We start from the raw sequence: 17227 nt of genomic DNA, 5'->3' as shown, positions 1-17227 counted from the left end.
GTGTTCAAAATAATCCTGAGTGAGATTTTAAGTGTCTTATTGAAACGTACTGCAAAATCCTTTATCACAAGAGTAAGACTGATGCCTTAAAACTGCTTTAAAATTAATCTCCAATAAGAGAGTCGCTCCAGCAAATGATGGGACTACTTTCCGCTTCTTTAAAGATGTACTTCAGGTTTGTTTCATGTTTACCCTAAATTTGACTAGGTTTGATCTTGAAAGTAAAGGTATTGCATGGAGAGAGCAGGTGCAAGATATGAATACTGAGCTCTGTCTCAGGTTGTGTGTATCAGTTTTAATGTTGTGAGATTTCAAAAATAATATGCTAAGTGAGATTTTAATGGTCTCATTAAAACACCTAGCCAAATTTTTTGTCACAAGAAGGAGATACTTTTTACATGTCATTAAAACTAATCCAAAACGACAAAGATGTCTTCCCTCCAATCGGGTGAGAGTCGGCAGGCCTGTAAAATAAGCAAACCAAAATTGAATCTATTACTCCAAAATGAATAGAATTCCAAGCTTTGATCTTTATGTCCCACATGCTTTTTTTTTATTAGTTTCCTTTTAAAAGTGCCACTATAAGTAATTGTTGGTTGTTTTTTTCCCCAATGAATATGAAAGTATACTAGTCAACAGTAGTAACAAAAATAGTTAAAATTTCAAAAGTTTCAGTTACTTCTTTCTGAAAAATTCTGTTTTGAGGCTGAAATTTCCACATTGGGTGTCTGACTAAGGTGATTTTAAAAAAAATGTTCATTACATTCTGCTATTTTTAAAATATATATATATTGTTGCCCCGTTATGACATGAGCACTTTGGCAATATTTGGCCCCCTGAGAGTTGTTTCAGTTGGGTAGAGAAATTGATGATGGAGTCAGGTATTTCTTTGATGTAACCTGTTTATTCATTAGGAATGTACAAATTCCTGTTTCTCTAAACACAGCAGGAATTAACCAGCAAGACAGTTACTTTGCTCACAATTCCAAGTCCCTTTCTACCCAGCACTTAGCACAAAAAGCGCTCTCTTGCTCACTCACTCTCGACTTTTTCTCAGGGCCATGCTCCAACTGCTTGTTCTGCTGTCTTCTTTTCTGTGTCTGTTTCTATGGTGTTTATCACTGCTTCCCTGTAACACACACCACTTGAGTCCAATCAAACCCTGCCCCAAGATCACAGAGGGACCTCCTGCCACATGGCTAAAACCTACTCCAGCCTTGGGTGTGGCTTTATTCTGGGCAAAGGCCCCTATCGTTTCATCCATCTATTCTATAAAGTAGCTCAATTGTTCTTTACATTTTTCCCAAAATGAAGGGCAGCTGTTAATATCCGGCAGTTTCAATGAGGTTTAACCCAACCCATAACAATATCTTATTTTAACCTCTATTTTTTTCACGTAGATATCCTGAAAAGAACTTCAGGTAGATTTTTTTTTTTAAAGGCAGTGGTTTGGTAATTCAAACTGAGGCCAGATCTTGTAAATATTTACCTGTTTGCATAACTTTAAGAATGTGAATAGCCCCATAGAAGTCAGTGGAACTACTATGTGTGCGTAAAAGTAGGAATGTTTACAGCATAAAGTTAGTCCTCCTTGATGTATAGTTGCTTAGCATGCTTTGAAAAATTTTGTTTTGATTTCATAAAGTTATGACTATTTGAATGAACTATTTGAGCATGCAGAGCAGTGTGACAAAGTTCCTCCTCTACCTTGGTGGGTCATGCACTTATTGGCGAATTTGTTCACCTTAGAGCTTCACGGCAGCCCTCAGCTTGGCCGTTTTTCCTGAATTCACAGTCCAGGTCATCTCCTCCTGTGTCTGACCAGGAGTTGGGAGGATTTGGGGGGAACCCAGGCCTGCCCTTTACTCCGGGTTCCAGCCCAGGGCCCTGTGGAATACAGCTGTCTAGAGTGCCTCCTGGAACAGCTGTGCGACAGCTACAACTCCTGGGCTACTTCCCCATGGCCTCCTCCCAACACCTTCTTTATCCATAGGACCTTCCTCCTGGTGTCTGATAATGCTTGTACACCTCAGTCCTCCAACAGTCCACGTTCTCACTCTCAGTTCCTCACAGGAACACCACAAACTGAAGTGAGCTCCTTTTTAAAACCCAGGTGCCCTGATTAGCCTGCCTTAATTGATTCTAGCAGCTTCTTGATTGGCTGCAGGTGTTCTAATCAGCCTGTCTTAATTGTCTCCAGAAGGTTCCTGATGGTTCTCGAACCTTCCCTGTTACGTTACCCAGGGGAAAGGGACCTACTTAGCCTGCTCTGCTGCCCTCTGGCCTGGGCTTTCCTTGCTTTTTGCCCCTGCTTTCAGCTTTCCCCCCTGACTGGGCCAGACGCTCTCTCCCCTTTCTTTTCCTTTTGTTGTTTTTTTTCTTTCTCCGCTGTTGCTAGAGTGCTGGCCAGCTGCTGGCTGGCTGTAACGCCCCCCCCCCCGCCCCGCCCCGCCCCGCCCGCCCTTGGATGCTGCTGCCACTCCAGCTGAAATCCTCCCCCGAGAGAGGGGGGGCCTGCCGGCCCGCTTCCCCAGACGGGGGGAGTGGAAGGACCTAGACCCAGCCGCTTGCTGTTTGTCTGCAGACCCGTCTCCGGTTGAGAGGAATCTTATCACTTGCTCCGGCATTTCTGGAATGCAAAAAAGAAAACCCAGAACAGATAGAGAAACAGCAGTCTACCAGAGGAACACCGCCCGGGGAACTTACAAATCGCCGTGGACAGGGCCCAAGACTGAGTAACTTTCGAACTGTGCTCTCATGTGGGGGGAGGCCTTGACTATGTCGAGACTGTGTTCGTAGGGACACAGGGGGTGTGGCACGGAGCCGCCCCCCGATCCATCTGTGTCCTCCCAACCCCCACGCTACCATCTTCACAACTGCCTCCTCCACCGTCATTGCTGGCGGTTTAACATCTGCCTCTGGACTTAGCTGCTCGCCCTGATTCCACCGTGTGGGCCAGAAGCACAAGCCAACCAAACAGGACTCTCAGGACAAGCGTATGGTGGTTCATGTGCCCCCCCCCTGAACTGCCCATCCCACAGCCTGTCCCTTCTTACCTGACCCCAACTCCTGTTAACCACCTGCCACCGCCCCCGCTGGGGCATCAGCAATGGAGGGCACTGGGGTGACCTCCGCCGCTGCCATGCCCACTGCCTCCCCAGACTCTAGGGGAGTCCCCCAGCTGGCAGGAAAGGCCAGGGCAAGAAGAAGGGGAAGGGCCCCGCTAAAACCACCAGGCCCTCTGTGGCAGGGGTCACCCCCACTGCTGCGGCCCTGCCACCAACCACGGCATCCCTCCCCACTGCCCCCTTTACCAGCTCTGCGGGTGTCCCTCCCTCAGCCCCCAGGATGTATGCCCGGGCGGCGGAAGCCCCCCCGCCTGCCTCCTCATCATCTCTCCTGCCCACCGCCTCCGCCACCATCAACAGCGGCCGGGGCCCCTTCCCCACCATGACAAGGAAGCACGGTGTCCGATGCCTCCTGGTGCCCGCCTCGCCCCATGTGGAGACCTATGTGCGGGCATTGGCGAGGGTGGTGGGGCCCTCAGCCATTGTGGCGGCCTCCAAAATGTATGGGAAGGTCGTCTTCTTCTTAGCATCAGAGGCTGCTGCCCAGGAGGCGGTGGAGAGGGGCCTGGCGGTGGGAGGGATGTTTGTCCCCCTAGAGCCGCTAGAGGACCTGGGCGTCCTCCTGGTCCTGACCTCTGTCCCTCCTTTTCTCCTCAATGATGCCCTGTTACCCGCCCTTTCCACCCTGGGGAAACCTGTTTCTGTCATCAGTCCTCTCCCGTTGGGCTGCAACGACCCCACCCTCCGTCACATCTTTTCCTTCCGCCGGCAAGTGCCGCTTCTACTGCCATCGGCGGCGCGTGACGGAGAGGCGCTCAAGGGGTCCTTCCTAGTCCCCCACCAGGGGGCCCGTTACCGGGTGTATTTCTCCACGGGGGAAGCCCGGTGCTACCTCTGCCAGGTGTCAGGGCATGTCTGGAGGGACTGCCCCTTAGCCCGGCAAGGAGGGGCATCTGGGGTCCCCGAGACCTGGCAGGACATCGGCCCCGTCATTGCCGACACCCTGGCCACCCGATACCCAAACCTGCTCCCCCTCCTCTTCGGACCACCGCTTCTCCTGCTCAGGCCCAAGGTGCACCTCCCCTACAATGCCCAGACGAGCGGGAGAGCCCCACCCTCGCTGCTGACAATCTGGCAGGGCCTATGGAGGAGGATGTGGCAGAGATACCACCAGGCATGGGAGAGAGCCTGCCCCAGGGAGACTCCTCCCTCCCTTATGCCGCCCCATCGCCCCCCCCCAAGTCCCTGAGCCATCGCCTTTACCCCCGACACGACCCCTGCTAACCAGCCCCCAGATGATGCCATGGAGGGCTGGGCCCTAGTTCAGGGGAAGCGAGGCAAGCGGAAGGCTCAAGCTCTGCCTCATCTACCCGAAGGGGGGCACCAATGCCGAACCTTCCGCTTTGCCCACGAGTGCATCCCATCCACCGGTATCAGCCGGGAAAGATGTGGTAGCACCGAAAGGTAGTGTCTCCCCTCCACGGGAGACCCTCCCCTCCGAGACCCTCGAGGAAGCCCCTTCTGTCCTGACACTACCCAAAGCCCCCGTGAACCCCGAGGCAACCGTCGTGGCGGGTGCTAGCGGGGAGAACCCTGGAGCGACGGAAAGTGTCCTCTCCTCCATGTTCGCGGAGATCGAGGCCCTAGATCTGTCCCCGGTCGCCCAGGGGAAGGACGACCTTTTGCCACCAAACCTCAATTTGGGTGACCTCACTCCACCTCTCTTTTCCCCATGCTCCCTCCCCCTAACTGCTGCTTCTGCTCCCACCTCCGAGGAGCCCATGGACTCCTCCATTGACCCGGCCGCTGATGGCACTCCGCTGAACACTGCCCAGCCTGCTCAGGTGACAGCCGGCACCACGTGGACGGGACACGAGTCACCAGGGGCACCCCTCGTTGGTGCAGAACAATTGATTTCCTTCCCAGGCGGGGGCCCAACAGAAGATAATCCACCTCCTGATGCTGTGGCCGTTAAATCCACCATAGAGCCCGTGCCTGGTATCACTGAGAGCTCCCTCCCCACCCCCTTAACCCTCGAGTCTGATCAGGAGGCGCCACCATCCAGCTGCTTGCCTCCCGAAACCCAGAACCTCGCCTCTGCCCCTGCCCCTACCCCTATCCAATTTACCTCCTGCAATGTTATTGCCGCCACCAGGGCTGTCTCCTTCCCTTTCCCAACTGATGACCCCCAGGGAGCGGCCTTTGTGTTCTCCTGCCCCGACCCATTAGAAGCTGCTATCTTCCCTCCACCGCCCCATATCGCCCCAGAGCTTGAGGCAGGCCTAGAAGCTCCAGCCCATCAAGGGCCCTCATAGGGGAAGGTAGAGGGACGGGGAAGCAGGATGCCGCGGCCTACTGGCAGGTCTGCGTCTTCCATGATCAATTACTCACCTACGGGATGGGTCAAGGACTGTTGCGTGGCCCGTTGCGGGATGCAAGCGTCCCTGCCAGTGAGGATCCCCCCCAGCCCCCCCACATGACACCTCTCACCATTGCAACGTTGAACACCTGGGGCTGTAGGATGGCTCTCCGCAGGTCCCAGGTGCTCTCCTTCCTTCGGGAGGGAGGGTACTCTGTGATTCTCCTGCAGGAGACCCATACGGATCCGACCGCCGAAGACAGTTGGCGGCTGGAGTGGCGGGACAGGGTCTACTTTAGCCATTCCACGATTCGGCAGGCTGGAGTGGCGACCCTGTTCTCCCCTGACCTACGGCCCGAGGTGCTAGGGGTTGCCGAGGCCGTGCCGGGTCGCCTGCTGCATCTCTGGGTCCGTATAGAGGGGCTCGTGGTTAACCTCGTTAACGTCTATGCCCCGACATCGGGCCCGGAGCTGCTGCAATTTTATCAGCAGGCGTCCACCTTCCTTGGCACCTTAGATTCTCACAAGTGCCTGGTCCTGGGAGGGGATTTTAATACCACCCTCGAGGAGCGAGACCGCTTGGGAACCGAGCAGAGCCCGGCCACCGCGGACACCCTCCGGAAGATAGTTGAACATCACTCCCTAGTGGACATCTGGCGTGACCACCACCCGGATGACACTTCCACGTTCACCTTTGTCCGGGTGGAAGCCCATCGGTTGAGCCACTCCCGGTTGGACCGCATTTATTTATCACGCTTCCATCTCTCACAAGCCCACTCCTCCAGCATTCGGCTGGCCCCATTTTCTGACCATCACCTAGCCACTGTGACAGCATCCCTCTGTGCGGAGAGGCCAGGGCCGGCCTATTGGCATTTTAACAACAGCCTGTTGGAGGATGAAGGCTTCGTGACATCCTTCCGGGAATTCTGGCTGGCCTGGCGAGGGCAGCGGCATGCCTTTCCCTCGGCGTGGCGATGGTGGGACCTGGGGAAGGTGCGCACCAGGCTTTTCTGCCACGACTACACCCGGGGCACCAGCCGACAGAGAAATGCGTCGATAGAGCAGTTGGAACTGGAGGTCTTAGAGCTGGAGAGGCGTTTGGCCGCCAGCCCCAAAGACCCGCTCCTCTGCAAGGACCGTCGGGCCCGGGGCGCATTTGTTCGATGCCGCATCCGCCTCTTTCGGAAGATGGATCGCAGCTCCCGCTTCTTCTATGCCCTGGAGAAAACGAGAGGGGCTAAGGAACACGTCACCTGCCTCCTGGCAGAAGACGGCACCCCCCTCACGGAACCGGTGGAGATGTGCGGGAGGGCCCGAGCCTTCTACGCAAGTCTTTTCTCCCCGGATCCGACCGACCCTAGCGTTTGCAGAGTGCTTTGGGAGGAGCTCCCTACGGTCAGCGCGAGCGACCGAGACCGGCTAGAATTGCCTCTCTCTGACCGAGTTCTCGGAAGCCCTCCGTCGTATGCCCACTAATAAGTCTCCAGGCATGGATGGGCTGACCGTGGAGTTCTACCGTGTGTTCTGGGACGTCCTCTGCCCAGACCTAGTCACTGTCTGGGCCGAGTCTCTCCAGAGCGGGGTCCTCCCTCTTTCGTGCAGGCAAACTGTGCTCGCCTTATTGCCGAAGAAGGGGGACCGCCGCGATTTACGAAATTGGCGTCCCGTCTCGCTCCTCAGCACGGACTACAAAATCGTAGCGAAAGCAATCTCGCTGCGGCTAGGGTCTGTGCTGGCGGACGTGATCCACCCAGACCAGACCTACACCATCCCGGACCGCAGTATCTTTGATAACCTATTCATAGTTCGGGACCTTTTGGAACTCTGGCGTAGAGACGGTCTGTCGTTTGCCCTCCTGTCCTTAGATCAGGAGAAGGCGTTCAATAGGGTGGACCATGGGTACCTCCTGAGCACTCTGCAGGCGTTTGGCTTTGGACCCCAGTTTGTGGGTTTTCTCTGGGTGCTGTACACTTCCGCAGAGTGTCTGGTTAAGCTCAACTGGACCCTGACTGAACCGGTCAGCTTCGGGCGAGGAGTACGGCAGGGGTGCCCCCTCTCAGGCCAACTGTACGCTCTGGCGATCGAACCCTTCCTTTATCTCCTCCTCAAGAGGTTGACAGGGTTTGTGCTGCAGGAGCCGGAGCTGCAGCTGGTCCTGTCAGCGTACGCTGATGACGTGCTCCTCATGATCCAGGACCCCAGAGACTTGGCGCGGGTGGAGGCTTGCCAGGCCATCTATTCAGCAGCCTCCTCCGCCCGGGTCAACTGGGTCAAAAGCTCTGGCTTGGCGGTAGGAGACTGGCGGCAGGTGAGCTTCCTCCCACCCGTGCTTCAGACCATCCGGTGGAGCGTGGGTCCACTGCTCTACCTTGGCGTTTACCTTTCTGCCACGCATCCCTCTCCACTGGAAAACTGGGAAAATTTAGAGGGCGGGGTGATAGAGTGGCTCCAGAAATGGACGGGACTACTCCAATGTCTCTCCCTCTGAGGGAGAGCGCTGGTGCTTAATCAACTAGTCCTGTCCATGCTCTGGTACTGGCTCAACACCCTGGTCCCGGCCCCGGGTTTCCTGACCAACCTCCGGACATCGATTCTGGGGTTCTTTTGGTCAGGAACACACTGGGCCCCTGTAGGGGTTCTTCATCTACCCCTGAAGGAAGGAGGACAGGGCCTGAAGTGTCTACACACTCAGGTCCGTGTCTTCAGCCTCCAGGCCCTACAGAGACTCTTCTATGGTGCAGGCAGTTCGGCGTGGAGCACACTGGCGCACGCCATCCTGCACCACATCCGAGGGCTCCGATATGACCGGCAGCTCTTTTATCTCTGTCCGGGAGGTCTTCCACGAGACCTCTCAGGGCTGCCGGTCTTCTACCAGGACCTCCTCCAGACTTGGAAACTGTTTTTAACTACCAGGTCCGTGGCGGCCACTGAGGGGGTAGATCTCCTCACGGAGCCCTTGCTACACAACCCCCAGCTCTGTGTGCAGGTGGCGGAGTCCCGCTCGGTGCGCCAGAGCTTGATCCTGGCAGAAGTCACGAGAGTCGGAGACCTCCTGGACTACAACCAGGGAGACTGGCTGGATCCCCTGACGCTCGCCCGGTGCATGGGGCTCTCCAGACCTCGCACCCCCCCGGCGCGTACTTCAGGAGGCGAAGGCCGCTTTACCACTCTCTGCTCGAGCTTACCTCGACCGGGTTCTGCTCGAGGGCATGCCCCACCCACCCTCTACCCCAGGCCCGCCGGACCTTTTAATTGGACCCCTGCCCTGCAGACCCAATCGACCCCCTCACCCCTTCACTGCGAGCCAGCTGCATGAACTGTACAGGCTCGTGCTCCACACCCTTCACGCCCTCACCCTAGTGTCCCGCCCAGATACAAAATGATGAGACCTTCTGCCACCTTTGGAGGGTGAGCACCCCTGGTGGGCTAGCCTATATTCCACCTTGGTTCCGAGGCCCATCGGGGACATCAGTTGGCGGCTTCTTCATGGAGCTGTGAGCACGGGCACATACTTGGCGCGGTTCACCCCCGTCCCAGATACTTGTCCCTTTTGTGGTGTGAGGGAAACCCTGGCGCACATATATTTGGAGTGCACCAGGCTGCAGCCCCTGTTCCAGCTCCTCACAAATCTCCTGTTATGTTTTTGGTTGCATTTTTCCCTTCACCTTTTTATTTATGCACTCCCCATCCATGGCCTCACAAAGTCGCGGGATCTCCTAGTTAACCTTCTCCTGGCCCTGGCTAAAACGGCCATCTATAAAACCAGAGAGAGGAGGTTGGCCGATGGAGTTTCCTGTGACTGTGGGGCCGTTTTCCGATCCTCAGTCCGTTCACGTATCCGGGTGGAGTTCCTCTGGGCGGCGTCCACTGACTCCCTTGATGCTTTTGGGTGCTGTCCGAGGTTCTCTGCTCGGTGTCCCCGTCCGGGTCCCTTTGTCTGACCCTTTGACTGGGGGATAGAGTAAGGGACCCCAGCCTCAGCTATTGCTGCTGCGAACGCCACCACCTTAGAGGGGTCCTTTCACATGTGGGAGCACGTGCCCCCCCCACCCCCCCGATTGTCCACCCCACAGCCTGCTCCTCTTGTTGGATGCTTTCAGAGGAGGGAATTGTTGGTGACACTCGGGCGTGGCGCCAGGTAACTCGAAGAGGTGGAAGACCACGAAAGTCAATGAAGCCCCTTGCTCTGGACCACCAGGTAACTCAGAAGGGTGGAAGACCACGAGAGTCGAGGAAGCCTCCTGCTCTGGGCCCAGGCAAGCTTGAACACTTCCCTCCCCTGAAGCTAATGAGAAAATAATTGTGATTGGTTGCTGTGTTACACATTGCATATGCTGCTGTTTTTACTTTGTAAGTGTGTTATGCAAATAAAAAAACATCTTTTGCTTCAAAAAAAAAATTACTCTCCTTTAGCCATCTAACCCGACCCTGTCACACCACATAACAAAAAGATGGAACCTGTCCCAAAGAGCTTGCAATTTAAGTATAAGACAAGAGACAACAGATGGACACAACAGACAGATGGGGGAGTACAAGGAAGGAATGAGACAATACTAGTAAGCATAACCATTGTCAAGCTTTTAATAAGCATCACAGCAGAAGAGAGTTTGAAAGAGGACAATGAGGTGGCTTTGCAAGTGTTACAGGCAACTTCTCCCATGCATGCGGGGGCAGCACAGAAGAAAGCACAGTGGTGGTGCCTGTCTGCATTTAAAAAATGGACAATGAAAGCTAGCATCACTGGCAGAGTGGTGATGGGAGTTGGCATCCTGATAGCATATAAGAGGATACATAAGGGGATAGGCTGTGAAGAGCTTTGAAAGTGAAGACAAGTAGATTGTGTTTGATGCAATGGAGAAAGGGGAGCAAGTGCTCAGTAATATTTTGAAATCCAGGACTCCAGTTGTAGCATTTTCTGAAGTGCTCCAAATTCCACATGATTTTAAAGTCATCAATAACTTTAAAAATAGCTTCTCCAGTTGTATGCGTTGGTATAGGTTGGCAGAACAAAATGTCATCGTGGACTTCATTATTCAGCTCGTATCTGACAAACAACAAAAGATTAGCTAAATTCACAGTATCAGTGGATTCATCCACTTGCAATGCATAGTAGCGACTCTTTTATACTCTTGACAATAATTGCTGCTTTACATTTTCAGCCATATCTGTGATTCTACAATGAACAGTGTTATCTGAGAGGGGGACATGACCTATAGCTTTGCTAGCCTTGTCTCCAATCATCACTTGCACTATTACTTTGGCTGCAGGTTTCACTAATGTCTCACCAATCACTACAGCAGCTCTGGACTTTGCAATTAAGTACGCCACACTACATGAAGCTTTCAATGCTTTCATATTTTAACCTCCCATCACATTACGAATTGTTTTCTGGGACTTTTGGAGATTTTTGCGCCTATTTTCAAAGAATTCTACAGGTTTTCCCTCATATTCTTTATGTTTGCTATTGAAATGGTGTTTTCGGTTGGATTGTTTCATGTTTTATTTGTGAGAGTCTTGTAACAAATCACATATAGTGGAACAGGCTCCACCTCATCGCCAGTCCATGAAAATCCCAGTTTAAGATATTCTTCAACATATTTGCGGGCTTTTTTCTTTTTCTTTGCAGCTGATACGTTAAATAAACTTACAGATGGTTCACACGGTTCACTAATTTTGTCGTCACAGTTGTCTGATGTAGCCATGTCACTGCATTTTTCGGCATAATTATCACTAACATTCATATTTCCTTCATAATTTTCTTTTGTACGTTTCAAACTTCCCGTTTTTAGCCAGCGAGCCATTGTAAATGGATTTAATGAAAACAAAAAGAGAGAAATCTGTATATTAATACACACCAAGTATGTACTTGCTACGATCTTTAGAGCAGTTATTCACTTTTATCCATCAATATGACTGCTGCACATGCCACAAAGGCAAGTGTATTGCCCTAGCCACGGTAACGCACACACGTGGTTTGCGTCCGCTCTTCTGTGCTTCTGTGATTTCTTTGGTGGTACAACTTCTGCTTTTCTTTTCTTCGCCACTTGGGGCAGAATAAAAGCTGGAGCCGGCCCTGGCTGCCAGCCAGTGTGAATGGAACCCCGGGCTGGCAGCGGGCTGAGTGGGGCCAGCGGCCAGGACCCCGGCTGGCAGGAGCTGGAGGACAGAACCCCAGACCAGCAGCGGGTCTGAGCCTCTCAGTGGGTCCGGCAGTGGGTCTGAGGTTCTGTCCGCCGGCCCCAGTCAGCCTCCTGCCGGCCTGGGTGAATGGGACCCCCCGGTCAGCAATGGGCTGAGCGGGGCCGGCGGCTGGGACCCCGGCTGGCAGGAGCTGGCGGTGGGGCTGAGCTGCTCAGGCTGGCGGTGGGGCTGAGCTGCTCAGGCTGGCAGCGGGGCTGAAGTTCTGTCCTCCGGCCCCGTTCAGCTCGCTGCTGGCCTGGGTAAACGGGACCCCCGGCAGGCAGCAGAGTGAGCGGGGCTGGCAGCCAGGACCCCGGCTGGCAGGAGCCAGCTGACAGAACCCCAGACCTGTAGCGGGCTGAGCTGCTCAACCCGCCACAGGTCTGGGGTTCTGTCCGCCGGCCCCACTCAGCCCACTGCCGGCCGGGGGTCCCGTTATGATAAAGTAAAATAAAAAATTCTGCCCCGTACCCCTTGAAACCCTTTCACGTACCACCAAAGGTACACATACCACACTTTGGGAAACACTGGTGAAGAGAAAGTGAATAAAGAAGTGTTATTTACCCCTTTATATAACACAAGAACCAGGGGTCACCCAATGACATTAATAGGCAGCAGGTTTAAAACAATCAAAAGGAAGTACTTCACACAATGCACAATCAATCTCGTTGCCTCGGGTTCTTGTGAAAGTCAAAAGTATAACTGGGCTCAAAAAAGAATTACACAAGTTCATGGCTAATAGGTTCATCAATGGCTATTAGCCAAGATAGGGACACAACCCCATGCTCTGGGTGTCCCTAAATCTCTCTCTGCCAAAGTCAGGATGGATCATTTGATAATTGCCCTGTTCTGTACATTCCCTCTGAAATATCTGGCACCAGCGTCTCTCAGAAGACAGGATACTGGGCTAGATGGACCATTGGTCTGACCCAGTGTGGCTATTCTTAAGAGTGCTTTACATTGTTGTGGAGGAAGGGGCAGGATTATTTGCCTCTAAGAGCCAGGTTTAAATAACATAGTGGTAAAAAACAGTTCTGGCCAAAAAAGCCTTGTCTATGCTAGGACTTCTTCTAGAACTGATGGTAGTATGGGTTGGACATTTTTTGTAAAATTCCCTAGTGTAGGCAAGGGCATATATTTTGTCTCTCCTAGTTTTATCGTCAAAATTGCTCTCTGGAATAGGGGATTGATTCACGTTTTCCCTCTCATGCACCCCACACCTTGCATGTTCTGCAATTCTTGCATGTTCTGTTGGTAAGTAGGATCAAACTTCTGGTTAGTGATTTGTCTAGCATTGATTACAAACTATGATAGAGTTAACATCTGTTGGCCTGGTGGGTGGCAGAAAAGCATATAATAGTCACGTTAAAGGAACATAATTGGAAATAGGAAAACTTGGAAGTTCCAGAAGTTTGATTGTTGTACTGGGGATAATAGGCTATGAAGAAAAAGTAGGATTTGAAAAGGTTCAGGGAGTTCATTCCAGATGGTGGGGATAGTGTAGTGAGACACAGAGCAAGGACAAACAGTAGTCTGGTGTTTAAGTTCCTGTGGGAATGGCCTGATGACTAGAAAATGAGGATGGTAACGTTAGGAATGTAACCAGAGAATGATCTACTCAACATGTAATTAATAATACACCTGTCACCCACTCCATTAGCAAATGCTTGACTAGACATGGGATTGCTTCATGTTGGTAAATTGTTTAACCACTTAGCCATAAAAGTAATACATAGTACTTATGGAACAACTTTTATGTTTTATCAAATATTCTCATGTAATTTCCCTGCATAACTGCATCCGAGCAAAGACATACCTGCACACCTACATGTGCAGTAGGAGATCAATGCCCAGATTTTTTTAACCAATAGATTCAGAACTGTCAAGTTAGACAAATAGCTAGTGTGTGTAACCAAGTGTTCCTATTGCTGTTGCTCTTCTTCATCCTCTTTACCTTCTATTGTTTGTTACCAACTTGTTGTGTTTTAAATTAGGCCCAATCCTGCAATAAATTCTGAGTGCAGTGTTGTTAACTTTTGTAATTTTATTGCAAGTCTTGCAATATTTGATGTGTTTTTTTTAAATGCCAGCTCTTGTAGTCATGTGATTACATGAGAATCTTAGCTTTCATTTTTTTTAAAAAGTAAATTTTCTGCCCCTCATAGTTGATGAGGAAAGCTTGACTTATTATAAAACCACAAGAGTAGGAATCACTGGTAACCTGTTGTGAGTCAGTTATGGCCTACTGTTCTTTAAAAGTAGGGAGGAAATCAGTGAAAGTTACTCAGCGTTTCTGAAAATCTCAGTCTACAGACTTAAACAATAGCTTAAAAAAGAGCCTTCATATCTTGAGGCTCTTAGAGGTGTTAGTTCTTAAAACCTAATGATGCCACTTTGAATCAAGCATGTTAGATGGCTGTTTCTGCTAATCAGCAACTAATTAGGTAATAATTTTGACTCTAGCACAGGGGCTTGCCCTTGGACTGGAGAACCTGGGGCCAAGCAAGTCAGGCAATTTCCTGTAAAGAGCAGAAGGTGGATCTAGTAAAGGGGAAGTTCAGGAGATTGTAGTGAGACTGCAGAGAGTGAGAGGCTCCTGCCTGGAAGACTCTGAGATCAGCTGAATTGCTCTAAGTAGGAAGGGCTGGGATAGCCTGCTAAGGCAGGAAGGACTCTGATCAGACTAGAGAAGTTTGGGCTTTACCCAGCTGAAGACTGGGGGGAAGACCTTTGTGTTTAATTTTGAACTTCAAGTTAATAAATTAAATGCTAAGGAGGGTGGTTGTGATAGGACTGCAAAAACCCTGTGTGGAGTTTATTTGGGGATCTAAGAAGGGAAACTGAGGTGAGAGGCTGCATGCAGGGCTGCCCTGAGCCTCCTGGGGTACTGTGTGGCAACCACTCATCTACATTGACATACAGAGTAGCTGGAGTCATTTGAAAAGATCTTCTGTAGGAATCAAACTGCAAATAATAGAATATCAAATATTTGATTTTGAGGGATTCTCAGCACCTGATTGTGGAAGGGAAAAGAAAATGGAGGGCCTAAGGGGGACTGGAAGATATCTGGGGAAGAAACCAGAAGGAAGATTTGGAGAGGACAGAACGCCTTACTTTATGGGGGAAGATCTCAAGTGGAAAATAAGTGAGATTGAGGATCATTTACTTAAAAACCTTCTAAAAACTAGGTTAAATAAAGATAAATTTTATTTAAAACTACTTATTAATTTAATTTACTTCACTAATTATTTTTTTGGCTGAGTTTGCTTTACATATCTCTCAGATTTTACATGAAATTCTGCAGAATTTGCCAGGAAAGAATGATAATTCTCTGGATTATGTCAAAATTTCCTTCAGATTTCAAATGCCCCTAACTGAAAAATAGCTTTGAAAAAGATAAAAATATTATAAAGATGTGATGAAGGCCAGTAAGAGAGCAGATAATTTGTAAATGTGTGGGAGAGGCAGCAGGGCAAGTTACTATAACAGACTGGAAATGAGTCAGAAAAAGGCAGTGACTTTTGTTAGGTGGCTGTTTCTGCTAATCAGCAACTAATTAGGTAATAATTTTGACTCTAACCCAGGGGCTTGCCCTTAGACTGGAGAACCTGTGGCCAAGCAAGTCAGGCAATTTCCTGTAAAGAGCAGAAGGTGGATCTAGTAAAGGGGAAGTTCAGGAGGTTGTACTGAGACTGCAGAGAGTGAGAGGCTCCTGCCTGGAAGACTCTGAGACCTTGTAGGGTGTGGATATTAGATATGATTAGAGATTACATTGGTAACAATGGCGGAAACTGATGTTTCTGCAATTTCCTTTTTCACCAATGTGGTGATATGCAGATGATGTAAATCAGCATAGTTCCATTGATTTCAGTCTCGGTACACTGATTTACAACAGCTGTGGAATTGGACCACTATTGTAAAAGAGAGAGACTTTATAAAATTATACAAGTTTTAAAAAATTTTAGTTTTTCACATTTTAAGCCATTAATTACCAGAGTGACATTTTGTTCAGTCAAAAACCCAGTTTTCAGTTGAAATACATTTTTGACAGAATTTTCAGACCAGTCCTACTATGTACTATATTTCTGCAAAAAAATACAGATTAAAATTAATCCAGAGATTATATCACAGTTACTTGTAAATAAAATACTGGTTTCTTTTTCAGTTTTCATAAAGTCCTATCAAGGGACAGGGTCCTTCTTTTATCTAGGGTGATTTTGCTCACTCTTAACCCAGTTCTAGTACATGATTAATGATACCGGGACTCAAATTACATGACTTAATCTCTTATTTTTACCAAAGAATTTCTTGCATGGACTATATATAACGGCACTGAAGATGGATAACTTCAAAGATATCTACAGAGATATAATTCTACCTGCCATGCACATAATTGTCAGGTCATGGAAGTGTAATGTCTGTAAATAATATAGTACGTAATGTCTGTAAATAATATAGGACATACCTACCATGGGAAAACTATCTTCTCTTCATTAAATAATACTTTCCAGCTGTACCTGGCTCCTTTACAGACTTGTTTGGACAAAAAATATATCACTGCTTGTCCTTCTTTATGAATCTTTAATTTTTTAATAATTGTATTTGCTGCTTAGCTTACTTAGGATGGTACATAACCTATGACGGTCTTTTTTACTCTGTTGTACATCTGCAGAATTCTTCGACATAATTCTGCTTTTTTTCCCACCTTCTAAAACTGTATGTAAAACTTTCCTTTCTTTGCTCCTGAGTTACTTTTATATTATATATCATTTGTTTTCTGTTGTCTTTTAATTGTTCATAGCACATTTTCTTTTTTTCTTGTTGCCATATAACTGCCTAGCAAAGTTGTCATGAAAGTGCCCCTGTCCGGACACTAAATTTACTTGTCCATCCATACCATGATGATATAATAACTATATTTTATTCCTCTGCACAAAAGAAGTATCAAGAGTGAGTATAATTTTTGTAAAGTTGGCATACAGTTGTATGCAATAATGTTAAAAAGGAAGAAAGAGGCCTGTTCAAGGGAAGGAGTGGGGAGATGTAGTAAGAAGAGCTGGGAGAAGGATAGGATTGAGTCACAGAAAGTGAAAGTGCCAAAGTCTACACACAGAAGATTCACCACTTTAACTTAAAAATGTTTTTTAAACCAATTTAGTTTAAACTGGTGCAAATCACTCTGTGGACACTCTTATTTCAGTTTAAGGGTTTGTCTACCTTGAAAATAAACATAAATTAAGGTAGGATGTAAATTTAAAATACAATAGCGGTTCCTCTTTAACTCCAATCATAGGCACTCTTATTGCAAAACAAGAGTGCCTTACTCCTGTCTAGCTTAAACCAGGCCAGGTCTACACTAAGAAGTTTTGTTGACATAGCTATGTCTGTTACAGATGTGGGGAAAAATGCACACACTTCAGCCAACATAGATGTGCCAGCAAAACTCCCAGCATACATGCAGAAGTACAGACAGAAGAGTGTATCTGTCAGTATAGCTAATGATGTTCAGGGAGGTGGTTTTACTCTACCAGCAGAAAAACTCTTTCTATTGGCATACACTGTTTTTATGCTAGGAGCTCTGCCAGTATAGCTATACTGGTGATGGTGTAGCTGTATCGGA

At 49.3% G+C, this 17227-nt stretch overlaps 1 protein-coding gene across 1 annotated transcript in view; it reads left to right on the top strand.

Moving 5' to 3' along the window:
- FBXO36 (F-box protein 36) overlaps positions 1-17227 on the top strand; it is a 71027-nt gene that overhangs the window by 1209 nt on the left and 52591 nt on the right. The window lies entirely within an intron of this gene.

This window comes from Lepidochelys kempii, chromosome 9 (assembly GCF_965140265.1).
Source record: "Lepidochelys kempii isolate rLepKem1 chromosome 9, rLepKem1.hap2, whole genome shotgun sequence".
NCBI classification, from domain to species: domain Eukaryota; kingdom Metazoa; phylum Chordata; order Testudines; family Cheloniidae; genus Lepidochelys; species Lepidochelys kempii.
This window is presented reverse-complemented; position numbering and strand designations above follow the sequence as displayed.